Raw genomic sequence first — 14,970 nt, 5'->3', positions numbered from 1 at the left:
TTGACAGTAGTAATCGACGACACTTTTTGAATAGAGAAAAAAATTTTATATTTTGTGATCCGGGAACAAAAAGAAACTAGGAAAAAGACTGAATCAAAAGTTAAAACTTTATAGCCTAGCCCTTCAATCAAATTATTGCATTGGTATTAGGATTGTGATAATTGATTATAATCAATTTTTGACGTAAGTTGATAACTTTCTTTTTGTCCAAGTACGATATTCATTTTGTACCAAAGTATTCGTAGATTTCGGGGGTTGTGGGATAGGTTGGTAGACTCAAGAGGCTATAAATAGACTCATCCCACAGACAACGACCCACCCGTGAATCTTGACACACGCCCGTCCGAAATCAATCACAACCATATCGAAGATGAATCCGATTGCACACACCGCCAAAATCTACAGCGACATCTGAAACGTTTGAGAGAGATAAGACGTTCTTCTACAGAGCCGGGTCACGCTATATAAAAGAGGCCAACCACCGCCCCACGCCTCTTCCTTCCTCTTTCGTGTCACGTGGTAAGTGATGAGAAAAAAAATTGGCATGATCATACCTAGTGGCTTTACCTCCTAGATAGCTTAAGAGTACCCTGGAGGCACTGCCAGTAAGGTCACATCATGTATCTCCGCCTCCAACACACGCACACTCTTCTCTCATCATTCCCTTCCTACCCGGACCCCATTCTTCGGAAAAAGAAAACTTCTTTTCACAACTTTAATCCTAAATTTCTGAATCTTAATGCTCTTATTTTACTCTAAATCCGCCCCATTTATAGCCTCTGATTGCGATTTGTGGGAATTCTTATACATTGTTAGGATCCATTGTTGAAATTTTTTGTTTCAACAGTTACTATAGTCCGTTTCAGGTTAACTTTGCAGTGAAGGGGATGCTGCGACGGAACCGCATCACTCGTTGCTATGGAAACGAAAGCCTCTTAACCAATGTATCGATGCGCGTCTTTGTAAGCTATGGCCGATTCTCGCCAATCTCACTGAGAAAAATCTTTTTTTCGTGTAAGAGCCGTTCAAGTATTACGTAAGCAAATTTTTAGTCATTTTTGACCCCCCCCCCCCTTGTCAACAAAAGTCAGCAAAACTCTAACCCCTCTCCCCTTGTCAGCAAAATTTCGTCATCACTGCCCCCCCCCACCTCCCAACGCATATTGGTGGGATCAGAAACATACGGGGGAGGGCATAGGGGGCTCGTGTGCTTCCCCCAGACGAAAAAGAAATTATTTTTGTAATTTCAAAAATATTTTTAGAAAATTGAAATTTCAAAAGAAAATACCTATATATGTTATTATAATCGATTTCTGTTAATTTCAATGCTATTTGAAAGGTAAGAACTCAAATCTCTTTTTAAAAAAATTCATTGCGACCTTACCCTTTAAGCCATAGATGGCAAAGCCTTGACCCGCAGACCAAATGTGGTCCTGGAGGTTATCTGATGTGGCTTGCCCCCCCCCCCCAACCTAATTTTGTAAAAATGGACTAAGCGGCACATTTACAAATCTCTTAAAAGACCCGTGACACATTTCCAGATCACTGAATTGGGCCTCAAAGATCACTTTCGCATTTAAAGATCACCTAAGTAACTCGCGACACAGTTGCAGAACACTTAAACGATCCGTGCAGGGCCGTCATTTCAACTTTTTCCAGAGGGGAAGGGGGGCAAACAGCAAATGTATGCTCAATGTACTCAATGCATGCATATATATATTTGTGTATATATATATACACACCATTTTTAGTGTATTTTCAAAAGCCAGGGGGGGGCAACGGCCCCTCTGAACCCCCCCCCCCAAATGACGGGTCTGGATCCGTGACATATTAAGAGATCCCTTGAGTGATATGTGGCACAGTTTTATAGCACATAAACGACCCGGGCACATTTGCAGAGCACTTAATGGATCCGTGAAACATTTAAAGATCACTAAAGTGGCTCTGTAGGGGACTTACTAATAGGTAGAATGTTAGTTCAGGTGCCCAATAACTATCGAAAGATTTTTTTCCGTTTTTGGCGCACCGAATAAGATGCCATTAAGAATATTTCATATCTTCATAAAGGGTGGTTGATGACGTAAACATCATCCAAACCCCCCTTTCCCTGGTCACCAAAAGTCAGCAAATCGGAAACCCCCCTCCCCCATGGATGCTGACGTAATACTTGAATGACCCCTAACGTAATGCGTGCAAAAAAAAATTCACAGTAAATTAGTAATTATTATAGAATTTAGAAACAAAAAAACACATATATATATATATTATAAAATAATTATCTTATATCAGCGTGTCACTTTTAGCCCCAAAGTAGACAATTCTCATGAACGGATATTTCGTTATTTTTAGAAAAGAATGCACTAAACCTCGAATCGACTCCACGTTCCGGCCAGCCTCTTAACAAAATTTAAGATACGTGGAAGTACCGGATCATGTAAGGTCATTCCAGAAATCTTCCTTTTTGCGCACCGAATAAGATGCGTGGAGGCATTAGTGGAGGCATTACCTCCTAGATACTAAAGGAGGTGCTGGTGGAGGACACTCCAATTCTTCCATAAATAAAACTTCCAGGGTGCCGGGGGGGAGGAACGGCTACATCTCCGACGGAAACAGGAAACCTACTGAGTCAACACCCCCCCCCCCCTATAGATAAGATCTTATCTATAGGAGGTGTTGCCTATCTTCAGCGTGGCCTATTTCTTGCCTGCACGGTGAGAGAGAAGTAATGTAAAATCATATAACATTTAACATATATACACTCATTGCCATAAAAATTTGCGCACCCAGAAGAAGTCGTCAAAATGAAACGACATTTTACACATGTAAGTACTACGTTGATATAAGTAAGTGATTAGAAAATCCAAGAAAAAGGATCATTTATTGCAGAAAAAAGTACAGATGAACAGAAGTTTTAGTACTCTGTTCGACCCCCTCTAGCGCGAATGCACGATGCGATACGAGCGGGCATTGAGGCATACAAGTTCCGTATGATGTCCTGAGACATCTCGTTCCACAGTTGCTGTAAATGCGCCTCTAGTTCGACCAACCTCGTAGGGTGTCCAACTTGCCGTCCCAAATGATCCCAGATATGCTCGATTGGTGACAAATCTGGGGATAGAGCAGGCCAGGGAAGGGTGGTAATGTGGCGGAGGCAGTCTTGTGACATCCTTGCAATGTGCGGCTGAAACGTCTCTCACTAGACATTTATAAGAGTCAGACTGAAGGAGCATTCGGAATTACACAATATCATAAATGCGCTTTATTCCAACATTAGTACAATAGTTACGGAGAAACACAACCGACCGCCATGGCCGCCAGAACTCGAATCCTCACAGCAATCGAACGGCGCGCGCGTATTGAAGCTCACGCTCTGCGCTGTTGCCAAGTCATACATATAAATATAACATATATATAACACCTTCTAAAAGAAAGTCTGCACTACAATGCACGAGTTCAGTTACGCAACCCCCTACACGCCTAGTCTTTCAGGTGGTCGCCTGCAACGTTGTGATCGCCTCAGATGAGGAGGTGATGAATCAACAGCTTGAGGATCACTTGCCTTCGTCGGTTCATTTCTGGTGGACTCGGTATTCTTCGTCTGATCGGGGCCCTCTGATTTATTGGGCTGCTGGGATATCTCGGAACCAGCTGAACGCGAAGGTGACACCAAAAGCCGTTGACGCAATTGGTCCCGATGCCGAACCACGTGACCCGAAGGAGTACTTACTTCCGACATGACCCTATCCCTTGAAGCGGAGACCGTTCCTGGCATCCACCTTGGGCCACTTGCGTAGTTTCTGCACCATACCTTATCCTCAGGTGCAAACTTGGGTTTGAGATCGGGGTCCATCGCCAGATGATGACCATGTTTCAACAGGTCCAACCTGCTTCTCATGACTCTGTTGAACATCGCCGTACCAGGAGCTTGACCAGTTGATGAGACAGGTGTCCTTCGATAGTGAAACAGAAATCTGTCAAGCCTTTCCTGGAAAGGGCAGCCCTTAATTTTCCTCAACGCATCCTTCATGGAGCGCACCGCTCTTTCAGCCAACCCATTTGACTGCGGGTGATACGGCGCATCTCGGACATGGATGATCCCGTTCCTACGGAGGAAATCTGAGAGCTCCTGACTAGTGAACGATGTTGCGTTATCACTGACGATTGTCCTGGGCAATCCGAATCTCGCAAAGAGGAATCGCAATGCTGCATTTCTAATCATTTGCATATCTGCCCGACATGTACCTTCAGGCCAACTTTCGTTTCGATCCCACAATTATTTCTTGGTGCGCAAATTTTTATGGCAATGAGTGTATATATTTGTGACCATCGCAACATTCTTATAGAAAGAATTTCGGGAGTTGCCCTGGTTCGGTTGAAGAGACCCAATAGAGGTTGGTGGTCAGTTCCAGAGAGAGAGTGAATTTCCGTCCATATAAAAAATGATGGAATTTTTTAACTGCCGATACCACAGTTAGTGCCTCTGTCAATCTGAGCGTAATTTCGTTCAGTTGACATAAGTGTCCTCGATGAGAATGCAATGGGTGCCTCGCGGCCATCCGGAAGCTGATGGCTCAACACCCCTCCAACTCCATAAGAAGAAGCATCACACGTGATACTTAATCGCAATGACTCATCGAAAGGCACGAGCACCTTTGAGGAAGAAATCAATTTTTTTAAACGATTGAAAGAATCCGTATGTTTTTGTCCACACCCATGGTGTGTTATTATTGTCCAACAATCTATGCAAAGGCTTAGCAATGTTGGCTTTATTTTCTAAAAAGCTATGGTAAAAATTTATCAAAAAGGTTTGCAATTGTTGCTTGTTAGCTGGAATTGGTACTGCTTGAATTGCTTCCACCTTTGATTTCGCTGGGTGTAGCCCTTCCTTATAAACACGATAACATAGGAACTATACTTCTTTTACACCGAAAAGACATTTTCCTTTTTTGGCACGCAGTCCGGCTTTTTTTAGTCACTTGAGAACCACTCTTAACCGACATGCCAATCGATTTAGAGTCTCCGCCCTAACCAAGGCATCATCAAAATAGGGCACTACCCCTTCGAGACCTTCAAATAATTGTTCAATTAAACACTAAAATAATCCCGGTGCGATATTCACTGCAAATTGTAGTAGATTTACTTTAAACGTACCTTTGTGCATGATTAATGTTTGGGCCTTTGCCGAATCTCCATCAACTCGAAGCTGTATATAGGCTTGAGCGAGCAGGGCCGTCTTAAGAGCATCATGAGCCTCCGGGCCAAGTGATCTTTCTGAGGCCCTACCAGGCAAATTCTCGGAAATTTCAACCAGATCTCATTTTTGTGAGGCCCCCTTTTCTCTTGAGGCCCCCGGGCCGTGCCCTGGCGGGCCCATCCCTTAAGATAGCACTGTGAGGACAGATTTTCAAGCTTAGTACGACTTATTTTCGTAATCCTAACTTTTACTAACACTCATCGAAACTTCCCATTTAAAGCGTTTTCCCACCTACAACGTTTTTATGTCAAGTTTGGGGAAAACTCTATTAGTAGGATTCGCTATGTATGAGCTCTCCAATGTTATCACTTGTTTAAAACAAACAGTTTCTTGTCACAAATAAACTTAAAGATTGCAATCTCAATATTTGAATATTGAAATTCGAAATTCAAAAAGACGCCCTGGTATAGGTTGTCTAATATTAGCAACACTAGCAGCAATCAGCCTAAACCTCAGATATAATTTATTTAATAGTTGTCAAACACACACATTTTCTTATCAGAGAATCAACTGCCGTGTCTGCAAGCAACGTAGCCTACATCCTAAATTTTCGGACCTTTGTGCTCTTAAATATTTTATGCATGTGAACTCTCTGTTCATGAAACAAAATATTTCCAATGTCGGTACTGTACTAAATGAGTATTTAGATTGAGAAAAAAAATAAGAGAGAGACGTCTTACCCCTTTTTCTTTCGGAAATTCAGTAGTAAAAATTGTCAAAATTTAGAATTCATACATTGTATATCCGTTTTCCGAAATATAAGTTCTCAAGCCTCCCAGAGAAACATCATGACATTTCAGAGGTTCCTATGAAGGCATGCAATTAACACTCCGAAGGACAGTCAAAGTTGCCTCGCTCTGGGGCAGTTGTCATTTAGAAATGTCTATGCCAGAGGCTACTATGGCTAGTGGAACCACCGCGGGATGAAACTATAGACATTCACCTTGTGCGGGAAAAATTACGAGATTTCTTATATAGTGTCCCTTTTCGTTTGATGCCCTAAGCATGGTTTTTTTCCTTGGTTAATGTAGCTTTGTTATTTCTTTAGTGGCAGAAAGGCCGGAGTGTGACCACTTGCATACACTCTTTTCCTGTTTGAACTAAGCACTCTAAGCTAAGAAAACCTTTTCGAAGAAAAATCTTTGAATTCAACCTGAACCAAACACCTTCCTTACAAGACCGACCTTGTTTTTTTGAAAATCAGAAAGTTCGAAAGTGGTAGGCAGTATTTTCAACTTCATTGGATTTAATAATTTTCTTAAGGTACCTAATGAAATACTAGAATAAAATGACCCCGAATCAACTTCCATTTCAATGTCACTGCCTTTAGTTTTGACAGTTACATGCTGTTTAAGAGAATTGCATTCTAAGGAATTCAAACAATAATCAGAATCAAAAGAATTCACAACGCTTAACTCACGCAAGGGGTACGAGGTTTTTTTTTTCTGATCATCTCGTTTTGAGTGGCAAACCCTTTGAATGTGCCCTTTTTCCCGCATAATCTACGTATAGCATTTTTGAATCTACAAGAGGACCGATCATGTTTTTCCTCGCACCCAACGCCTGAATTGAATCCAGTGGAGCCCAATTTTTTTTGTCAATTCAGGTTTTTGCTGCACAGTGGAATGAAAAATTTCTTGCTTTTAATTTGATCAACTGCATCGGCACACGAATTCTTATTTGGATTTTGCGAATGTATTTTCTTTTCATTAGCAAGAGCTGCGGCATCGGCAAAAGTCAGATTTGCTTCTGCTAGCAATCGCCGTTGCACACTCCCGTCTCTAGTCCCGCATACGAGCTGATCTTGCAGCCTCCTTGACAAAGTTTCTCCGTAATTCGCATGCCTCTGCTAGTCGTCTCGAGAATCAGCTACATATGCATTTATTCCCTCACTAGAATTTAGAACTCGGCTGTGAAATTGAAAACGGGAATAAATCACAGACGATCGGGGATTGAAATGATTTTCTAAGATCCCTAAAATATCTGAGTACGACTTTTCAGCGATTGTTGCTAGAGCAATAAGTGATCGAATTATACTGACCGTTTTTTATACCGAGAAATTGATTTTGTTCGTCTTTTTTTTTTTTAATCTATGGGCTGTCTTCCGTCCGTAAGATTACATGGAGGATTAGATGGTTGTTCAGGGCTGCAAGTTTTCGTTTTCGTTGTCGTCGTCGTCGTCGTCCTGCGATGTTGGTCGTATAATTCTGGCCACGCGAATTCGAGCCCGAATTTGTATATCGAGCTGGAAAAGAAATATTTCCGACCATGGGTGCCTCGGATTTCCTGCTTCTATATCATCTGGTTCGAGCCATGGTATTTCTGCAGCGAAAGTTTCTGCCGCAGGTTGCATATCCAGATCGCCTTGGTTGAAGAACTCCGCTGACTGTGCAGCTGTCGTTTTCGAGGTATCTGGCGCGTCTGGTCCAAATGGCCCATCCTGATCAAAGAGCCGCGCAGTTGTAGTGGCATCGGATTCGACAGGTTCGGAATGAACGTTTTGTGGTCCACCATGGAAAAGTCCCGTTACTACGGATGATGTTGTCTGGCAGTCGGGAGCGTTTTTTTGCGCGTTTAGTTGGTGCACTTGCAGCGGACACGGAATTAGGTCCCTTGCCGCCCTTACCATCCGCTTTATCTTGTAGAGGCGCTCTGTTATATCGACGCCATAGTTCTTCATGGAGAAGTCTTTCAGCTGCGAGAGCTTCATATTCCCCTTGAAGTACTTGAGCGCCTCGCGAAAATCTCGGATTCATTTGGTAGTTTCTTCTCTTCCTGATCGGAGATCTTTTCCTCCATCTGGACTGTCGGCGGTGATCAAAACGCTGGAGAAAGTCCAAAACGCTGAATTTGTTTAAAGCATAACTCTGATAACACAAAAACAAAAATCCCTGCTACACACAATCACCTGTATTTGACTATATGGCTACTCAAACAGAGTGTTTTCCTTCAAAGAAAAAAAACGCCTCAACAATGTCTTCACTAATACAAGGTTTTCATTTTTATTTTATTGAATAGATTTTTGTTTGTTTCTTTTAATATTCAAGAATGTGAAATGAGCCATAGACAATGTCCGAACGGTGAGAATTCTTGAAATCATAGGCCACATTTTGCATGTAATGGAGAAGGCATCTTCAGGGCCATATTTTGCATATTCGCCAATTTACATTTGACAGTCACCGAAAGCCAAAACTTGACATCTGTAAGATAAGAAAAAACCAAATTATCATTATGTCAGTGGTGGCTTGCCGGAAAAAAATCTAGGGGTGGGGGCGCAAAATCGTTCGCATTGTATTATGATATGGGCAGGGTGCCCGTTTTCCCCAGGTCAAGTGGGGCATCTTCCATGGACTTCATGATTTTGGGACCCCCAAAATTCTGACACATTTATTCACTCCGGGTGCCCTTATCAGCTGCGGGGCCCGGTGCGAAAATTATTTCGAGCTCCTTATCCCCCATTTTATATACAGTATTTTAGGGGGAAAGTATATTCGCATCCAAAGTGCCATTCATTATGAAGAAATAGACAGGAATGCTGAAAAATATCTACTCGAAAGAACAAAAAATAAAACACAATTAAATGCAAATTAACACAAAAATTTTAATGAAAATTTTGAATCGATGAAAATTTCAAATTAATGAACTAACTAGGATCAAACCAATGAAAATTAAGGGGACTGTTATAATCTGAGAACTAATGGAAACCTAAAGAATTGAAAGTTTTCTTTCTAACACCAAAGAAAATTCAAAATAAATGAGATTAAAAAACCTCAAAATTGTGATTAAAATTTATTTTTAATGAGAGGAAAATCTCAGAATTGCGAGATGAAAATTCTCTGGTCTAATTCAGCAGGGCCGCCCTTACCTGAAGTGGGGCCCGGTGCGAAAATAATTGCAGAGCCCCTTTGTCCCGATTTTTTTTCTTCTGAAAGAAATGAAGAAAACGAAAATTCAGAACAAATGCAAGAAATAATTTCAGAATTAGTGAGAATTTAGAACAAAAGAAAGATATAATTTCAGAATTGATAAAAATATAAAAAAAATCGAAAGAAATAATTTCAGAATTGATGGGAATCCAGAATATAAATGGAAGAAATAGAAATAGTTTCAGAATATGAGTGAAAGAAATAATTTGAGAATCAATGAAATAAATAGTTTCACAGAATGAATGAAAGAAATAATTCCAGACTTTTTTTCTATCCAAATGAAAATGCAGATTTCTAGAATTGATGAAAATTCAGAATTTATGAATGAAATAATTTTTACCGTAAATGCGCCCCCCTCACTCCCCCCCCCCGAAGAAAAACCCCCTGTGTGACCACACCTAATGCATACTCCTATGGACTGCTCTGCGTCCACTAACTATGTATAGCGTCATCTTTTCTGTAAATTTCGTAAAAATTGGTTGAAAACTCGGCACGTTATAAGCAAAAAAATAATGCGATGAAAATTGGAATTTTTATAGAGAACATACATATTTTCGTGAACATTCGTGCTCTTCTCTCGAAAATCCACACAAATAACACACAGAGTTAGTAAAACATTTTGTGAACAATACAAATGCAAGTCATTTGCAGCTTTTTGTGATACAGGGTTCATCATTTTTTTTTAAATTTAATTTTTTGTCGGTCCCCTAAATGCACTGGTGACTAAATCTTAACTGGAAGTGGTGAGAACCACCATAGGGTATGTATATGACCGAAATTTAAGAACGATTCGCCTAGTATTTTTCCCAGAAATTCAAGAAAATGTCTAAACTCTAAAAAGGACACAGACTTTTGACCTCATAGTGTATGTTGTATGTTACTGCCAAAGCCCGAAATTGGCCAATTTCGTTAAATATTGACCCAGCCAGTTCACGAAGTGGCCGGTGATCCCTGGTCAAAGTCCGATAATAAAAGACATGATTCGGGATCATCATGAAGTTGGTGTATTTTTTCGTGATAATTATGGCAGTCCATCAAACCATAGTCACGATGCGGTAATAATTTTTTTTCTTCAAAATTTGACAGAAAAGCATATGTTTGTATAATTATTTTTATAGTTTTTTCTCTCAACCTTCGCTTGTTTTCCTGTGAAACTTTACCTTTTTTCTATCGTCACTTGAAGCTAATCCATACAGCAACTATATATAAACATACATCACACGTTGGTGATTGAAAAAATGGATTTGGCTGGCTCGGTCGTCTTACATCAGCATATCGAGTTTTCGCCAGAATTCTCCGGCCAAAGTCCGAATCATTTGTATAATTCGGACTTTGCCAAAAAAACTCTTGGCCAATTCGAGAAGTTGTCGGTCCTTTCGCGAATTGGCCTCACTTCGGGCTTTGACAGTAACTTATATGTGTCTGGACGTGCCACGAGATTTTTAATGGTGGGGATGGAATGGATTTTCAAGAGATTTTGAAGTAGGCAATATCGCATCCTGGTGGGTGATATTGAAGAAAATAAAAAGAAGAAATATCGTTCACACGCACACATTAAATCAGAAAATATTACCTAAAATTGCCAACAGATAGAAGCATCGTCTAGTGAAACCGAAACTAATTTTGATTGGAACGCGCAAATAACTAAAATGAATATTAATATAATGATTTCAATCATTCAGACCACGAGAAAAAAGTGAATTAAAATTGTTTTAACCGATATTTGACGATTAAATTTCTCTCTGATTGAGCTCAATTGTAATAAATATCATCAGAATAATAACTCTCGCGATGTGAATTTCTGAAAAGAAAAACATATTTGTTAAAATAAAAATGAATCAATTCAGAAATTAGTGTTATAAATCAATAGTAGATGACGCTAGTGAACCCATTTCTCTAACATGGCATTTTCATCAATCACACGCGTGTTTCCGACTACTAATTTCATTAGTAAATACACCTGTGGGCCGAACTAAGTTCGGCGCGGGCCTGTAGCCCGCAAACGGCCGCCTCGCTTCGCTCCTCCGGCCGTTAAAGGGGACCTTTGCCTGAAATTATCAACTATGTTTTCACCACAACCAGAAACATTGCAAAACTGATAAGTTCAAACAGAATGTTCCAAAAACCTGCTACGAGCAATACTATACCGCGGCCGGAAATGTTCCGAAGTTCCAATTTTTACTAGAAAGATCAGAACCAGAACAATTAAAATTAATTTAAGAGATCAAGAAATGAAGATGGAAGGGAGGAAGAAAAAGCAACAGCTGATATAAATGGGATTCAAAACCACAACTTTCGATACTAGAGCCTCCCATGTTAACCACTACACCAATTGCGGTTGCGAGTCCTATGTAAAATTAAGTAACAAATCGTTAAACGTAGCCAGGTAATATGTTGGCGCCAAGCCGGCAACCCATTCATTTTCGTTGCATTATGACCAGCCAATTGTGTCACTGTCCCTTTTGAGAATTAACGGCTTGTAAGAAAACAGAAAAGAAAGCTCAGACGTAGAAACGTGTATTGAAAGGAAGGGATGTTCTAAGACTGCGCACATATTCAGGCCGAAAGGTTAAGCGGTACGAGGATCGCAAGTAGAAAGGAAAAATCGCATTGTGGTGGAGGAAGAGATGTCTGCACATACTCCGGAGCATGAGGAGAAGAATAGAGCAAACGACCAAGGGCTTAAAAAAATGAGCTTTTTAGCGGGAAATATTGCTTACCGCGATCGTTTTCCCGTAAACAAATTCCGCCAACTAACAAAGCATCTTAGGCTGGGATTACACTATAATAGTTTGATAAAAATTCTTTTATAAAACTTGAAAGATCCAACCAATAAAGTTATTGGTTACATTCAATTTGACAGGTGACCTTATTGGTTGCATTTTTCAAGTTTTATAAAAGGACTTTAGGCCGGGATTACACTATAAAACTTTGATAAAAGTCATTTTATAAAACTTAAAAAATGCTACCAATAAGCACACCTGTTACATTCGAACAAACTCAACTGATCCGCCTATTGGTAGCATTTTTCAAGTTTTATAAAATAATTTTTATCAAACTTTTATAGTGTAATCCCGGCCTTAGATAGACTAAACAGTTGTATCTAGGAGGCTTTGGTACTGGCCTCAAAGTATTCAACTTGTTTTCAGTATATACGTGCATTGGATTATTTTTCCCCTCTGTTGATACCATAAACGGTGATGGAAAATAAAAAATCTCAGGTACTGCGATCATATGCCTATCCAAGGAAGGAACTTCCCCCTCCTCCTCGAGCCGAAATTATAGTGTTATTTTGCAGGAAAAAATAACACTATAACCCCCACCTCCCACGAAAAAAAATTTGAAACTCCCTTCCGCCCTGAGAATATCCTGCGTATGCTTTTGATTGCGATTTTTGCAATTCAATATAATTTTCATTTCATTTTGATGTCTGATTTATTGAAAGCATCATTAATATTGATATATCCTTCTTCAGTTTTCAAAAAGTGCAAACTATACTAACGGTGCGAACCGCTTGATCGGATATTACGTGAAGGAAACGTTGATATCCGTTTAATCGGGGCCAAAGCCTCTTGTAAAAAGCTGCATTAAGTTACTTTTAATGCAGCTTTGATCGGGCCGACTTGGTATCAAAATTTCTGTGTATGTGTGTGTGTGTGGGGGGGGGGGTTTACTATGCTACATTAGGTGACTTTACAAGTTCGTCAGAGCAGAGCAAATACCCAAAATTGGCGAAAAATCATCGGGCAATAATGGTTCTTATTTGTATATTGAGAAGAGTTTAACATTCCATAGGCCAGCGGTTCTCAACATTTTTTGACTCGTGGAGCCCTTTTAAGTAAAAAATTCTATGACGGAGCCCAGTAGGCCAATTTTTTAATTATTCATCAAAGTTACTGATTTATTTTTACTGTTTAAAAATATTTATAATTATTTTTTTTTATTTTACTGGGTTTTTTTTTATTTTCCTCGAGCGGCCGCGGAGCCCCTGGAGAGTGCACAAGGAGCCCCAGGGGCTCTGCAGAGCACCGGTTGAGAACCACTACTATAGGCAATTCCAAACAAGATATGAAAAAATGTCTTTGTAGAGGGATTTATCGTTGCAGCGAGGTTTCACTGTTTTTAACTTGAGTCTCATACTTCACACACTGCGGGAGACCTACATCTCTTTCTGTGTGATTTTTAATTTTTTTTTAATATGAAGAATTATACAAGGATGACGTCACTCTCCGCTACCATACGAAGGTTTTTAACAACTGGCTGTTGCGAAGATATATTTCGGAAAGAGAGAAAATTCAGCGGCCCCTGCGGGGAATCGAACCCCCGCCCTAGACCACTAGACTACAGAGGCACAGAATCTCTCAATCTTTCCTTGGAGCTCGTGTACACTGAAAGGGACCGTACATGGACGGCCGGACCAGACTCAGGCCAAGCTCACAACTGGTGACGTTGCCACCAGATGGCGACTTATACAAGGATCTTCCTTGCGGCGTTCACCCGGAAAGTGAAAGAACGTGGGTTCGATTCCCCGCAATGGCCGCTGAATTTTATCTCTCTTTCCGAAATGTATCTTCGCAACAGCCAGTTGTTAAAAACCTTCGTATGAAGAATTAGTATGACTAAAAGAAAATATCCACTTTTTCTACTCTACTGGTACTTTTGATATTGATGACGGGCCAAATATTGAACTCCAACTTGATCACTGTAGAAACATTTCTGTTACATTATAAGCCCTTGACCTTTAAACTGAGATAACGACGATAAGGGGGAAAAAAAATTCAATGTTTACAATTACAGGTTATGGTAGATTGTTTCCCTTTCTCCTAAGTGTATAAGACGATTCTGGAAAAGATGGGCAAGTAATTCCAGACGAGTCACACTTGCAAATATTAATTTTCTTTTAAAAAATTCCTGGTTTTCATTTATCTCAACATATTTCATCGTAACCTATACTCAGCTCCTCCAAAAGCCTTCGGCATTTCCCAGATTTTGATTGACAATTTTTATGACATTGGTTTGTAATTATTGCCCTACTTAAATTTAAATGACTATTGTCAATGATAAAAGTTTCCCCAAAAACAATTGTTTCATTCTCACCCCTTCTTGTTTTTGCAAACATTGTAGATTCGATAGTGGCGGAATCACTCTCTCATCATTGTGAAACACACACAGTCGCAGTATTTCTTTGTTCATTCCTGTCGAGAAGAATAATGATCAGGATTCCTGATCAGGACCCTGTGTCACCCGACATCTGATTTTAATGGTTTTATCCAAAAATAGGATGTTTCACTCCCCGTTTCCCTTGCTGACGAACCATTCACTTTGTTTCAGTTTCCTCAAATAAGGTCGTAAGAAATCTGCAATAAAAATGGGACAAAATAAACATTTTTGCTTTAAGCTTCATCTTTAACTCTCCGTCACATCATTAGGTTTCGCGATCATTAGGTATTGAAGCGTATTCGACAGAAATAAAGAAAAAGGACAGTGGCCCATTGGTGACCATTTTTTCACTTCACTGGTGGGCCAAATAGAAAGGCTAGGGGAGCAAAATACCAGTTAACATGTAGAAAAAAAGGTTTTGGATTATGCGCAAAACTTAAATCATAATATATGCACCAAAAAATTGATGGTTCTGTTCAAAAGACCAAACGGCTTTGACTTCATGGTCGACCTTGACTTGTGATTATAGTTTCTTTTAAACGATTATTCTCTCGTGGATCATCTCATAAATGAAATAAATAATTTTTTTTCATTGCCTAGGGCCTTAGGACGGGTTTTAAATAACACATT

Source organism: Pholcus phalangioides, unplaced genomic scaffold, assembly GCF_987345545.1.
Source record: "Pholcus phalangioides strain wild (caught in Gottingen) unplaced genomic scaffold, Ppha-v1.0 ptg000001l_1, whole genome shotgun sequence".
Classification (NCBI taxonomy): domain Eukaryota; kingdom Metazoa; phylum Arthropoda; class Arachnida; order Araneae; family Pholcidae; genus Pholcus; species Pholcus phalangioides.
This window is presented reverse-complemented; position numbering follows the sequence as displayed.